The sequence below is a fragment of the Ziziphus jujuba genome, chromosome 1, assembly GCF_031755915.1.
Source record: "Ziziphus jujuba cultivar Dongzao chromosome 1, ASM3175591v1".
NCBI lineage: Eukaryota > Viridiplantae > Streptophyta > Magnoliopsida > Rosales > Rhamnaceae > Ziziphus > Ziziphus jujuba.
Genome location: NC_083379.1, coordinates 21,985,668 through 21,989,284, shown reverse-complemented (window position 1 = coordinate 21,989,284; position 3,617 = coordinate 21,985,668). Strand labels below are relative to the sequence as shown.

The following is a 3,617-nucleotide window of genomic DNA, read 5'->3' as shown; positions in this document are numbered from 1 at the left end:
ATAAATAAAAACCCAAAAAGAAAAGTCAAACGCAAATCAGAAAATGAGTTGACTACTTTGACAACTAGGCTGACTTATGTCTGATGTCTGAGCTAACTTATGTCTGCCTGATGTCCGAGCTAACTTATATCTGTCCGAGCTAACTTATGTCTGTCCGAGCTAACTTATGTCTGTCCGAGCTAAGTTATGTCCGATGTCTGAAGTCCGAGGTCAGATGTCCGAGGCATGGATGTCCGATATAAAATGTTCAATGTATGGGTGTCTGATGTAAAATATCTGATGTATCAGCCTCCACCACTTGGATACTTAAAACAGGTCTTTTATCTTCAGGTATGGACAAGCCCTTTTAAGAATGAATTACTTTCTGGATAAAGGCAGTAAGGTTGTCCTTGAACCTCTTAGCTTGAGCCCTAGTGATTGGTCCAGTCTTCATCCTTATCGGATTAGTACCCCATTGAGTTGTCGTTTGTGCGAGCTCGGACGGATTCGCATCAAGCCCTCTTTGGTCGGGATTTTGCATCTAGTGCCTCACTCGTCGATGCACGGTTGCAGTATTCCCGGCCGCACAAACGAACAAGGAACACCTGACGAATTGGCATTCACCCCCCACCCCAGAGATGGTGTGTGGTCGGGGTGTACATCGTATTCTTTATTATATGTCAAAACAACTCTCAGCAACGGATATCTCAGCTCTCGCATCAATGAAGAGCATAGCAAAATGCGATACTTGGTGTGAATTGTAGAATCCCATAAACCATCAAGTTTTTGAAGCAAATTGCCCCCGAAGCCATTAGGCCGAGGGCACGTCTTCCTGGGCATCACACAACATTGCCCCCCCAACCTCAACCTCGAGGGGAAGAGGGGCGGATGCTGGCCTCCCGTGTGCCATGGTCCGCGGCTAGCTAAAATGCAGGTCCTCAGAGACGAGTGCAGCAACAATCAATGGTTGTCCAACCCTCAGCTCCCTGCTGCATGCCCGAATCATTGTTGCGGCCCTACAGAGACCCCAATGCGCTGCCAATGCGGCATCTCGAACACCACCCCAGGTCAGGCGGGGCTACTCGCTGAGTTTAAGCATATCAATAAGCAGAGGAAAAGAAACTTATAAGGATTCCCTTAGTAACGGTGATTGAACCAGGAACAGCCCAGGTTGAGAATCGAGCACCCTCGGTGCTTGAATTATAGTCTAAAGAAGCGTCTTCAACAGTGGACCAGGCTCAAGTCCCCTGGAAGGGGGCGTCGGAGATGGTAAGAGCCCCGTCATGCTCGAACCCTGTTGCACCACGAGGCGCTGTCAGCAAGTCAGGTTGTTTGGGAATGCAACCCAAATCAGGTGGTAAATTCATCCAAGGCTAAATATGGGCGAGACACCGATAGCAAACAAGTACCACAAGGGAAAGATGTAATGGACTTTGAGAAAAGAGTCAAAGAGTGCTTGAAATTGTCAGGAGGGAAGCGGATGGTAGTCGATGATCCACCTCGATCGGATGCGGAACGGTGAAAGCCGATCTGCCGATCGACTCGAGGCAAGGATCGATGCGGATTGCAGTGGCGACCCAAGCCCAGGTTGTAGATATGCCCATGGAGACATCGTCACCATGATCATGGTAGGCAACACGCACCATCAAGGCATGCTTCGGCACCTGTACTCTCCTGGTGTCGGCCTATGGGCTCCACATTCAACCCGTCTTGAAACACGGACCAAGGAGTCTGACATGTGTGCAAGTGAACAGGCCACTAAACCCGTAAGGTGCAAGGAAGCTGAATGGCGGGATCCCCATGTGTGTTACACCGCCGACCAACCTTGATCTTCTGAGAAGGGTTCAAGTGAGAGCATGCCTTTCAGGACCCGAAAGTTGGTGAACTATGCCTGAGCTGGGCAAAGCCAGAGGAAACTCTAGTGGAGGCCCATAATGATACTGATGTGTAAATCATTCATCTGACTTGGGTATAGGGGAGAAAGACTAATCGAACCGTCTAGTAGTTGGTTCCCTCCGTAGTTTCCCTTAAGATAGCTGGAGCCCGCAGACTAGTTCTATTGGGTAAAGCCAATGATTAGAGGCATCGGGGGTGCAATGCCCTCGAACTATTCTTAAACTTTAAATAGGTAGGATGGCATGGCTACTCCGTTGAGCAGCTCCATGGAATTGAAAGCTCCAAGTAGGCCATTTTTGGTAAGCAGAATTGGCGATGTGGGATGAGCTGGAAGCTGGGTTATGATGCCCAACTGCGCGTTAGTCTAGAACTCACAAAGGGTGTTGGTCGATTAAGAAAGCAGGACGGTGGTCATGGAAGTCGATATCTGATAAGGAGTGTGTAACAACTCACCTACCGAATCACACTACTAAAAAAAGGCCTTTCAGCAACCATTGGTTTTGGTTGCAGAATATACTGGTCGTTAAAAGTTTTTAGCAACCAGAAAAACATGGTCATTGCGTGGTCGCTTAAACGTTGTAACAAATTGTTTTTAGTTCCCAAAAAAATTTAGTCGTTAAAACTGAAAAATTTTAGCAACTAAATTTTGTTATTTTGATGACCAAATTTTAGTCTCTGAAGATCTCGAAAAAGTAACATTTTGACCAAATTTGGTAACATAAAATTATATAAGTGACCAATTTCACAATTATAAGTGACCACTATTATAGTCACTAAAAACAACATTTTGACACCAAATTGTTTGGTTAGTGAAAATACTTACAACAACCAACACAATGGTCACTTGTGATCTTTTACATATTCAAATTATGTTTAGCAACCAATATGTGTAGATTTTCAGTAACCAATAATTGTCTTACATGTATATAATTGTAATTACATAATTAAAACAATTATGTTGTGTAACATAGGCAATAAATCTCTAAACAATTCCAAATGGTGATGGCAATGGTGGGCAATGGTAGAGACAAATCTTGCGTTGAACTCATCATTGCATTAATTTTATACACGTACTCAATTCATTGAACTTGACCTTGGTCCTTAGATTCCTACTAGGCAAATATAAACATTTAAGAAAATTAATTTGTGAGTAAGAAAAACAAAACTGTTTTTGAATTTTTAGTAAAATGTAGTGAAAGTGATTACTATGGCTTATTAAGCAACCACACTACATGTCCTTGATCTGAATTTTCTAACTCTACATGGAAACATTATTATAACTGTAAAGCATCCCAAAAATAAATATAATAAAATGTATTTTAACACATAAAAAAAATTCTTTGTCCAAAAAACAGAAGCATGAAGAATAAAAATAGCATTAGCTAGTTAAACAAATCTATGTTTAGAGTTGTTTAGCACATAACAAACTGAGAGAAAACAGAAATGGTAGTTCCAACATAGATTTGTTAAACAAATCTTCGTCTTACCATAATTTTCACTAAAAGGCCCATAAGTTAGAGTTGTTTGGCACATTACAAGATATTATGTACAATAAAGTTATTTTCAGTTGACAAACTTGTAGTATGTTTTTATTTTAAGTGATAATATACTGTCCAAAAACTAATAGGCTATTTCTATTTCATCAATTCTCCATCTAAATGGATGTACATATATATATATATATATGTGGATAGATCATATGTCATAAAATCTTTGTTCTCTTTGAACAACTAAAACACCAT

The 3,617-nt window shown here is 41.7% G+C and overlaps 1 non-coding gene across 1 annotated transcript; it reads left to right on the top strand.

Moving 5' to 3' along the window:
- Window positions 1-666: 666 nt before the first annotated feature.
- LOC112490297 (5.8S ribosomal RNA) lies at window positions 667-821 on the top strand. Its single transcript, XR_003054550.3, has one exon. It is a non-coding gene; the product is annotated as a 5.8S ribosomal RNA (ribosomal RNA).
- Window positions 822-3,617: the final 2,796 nt, after the last annotated feature.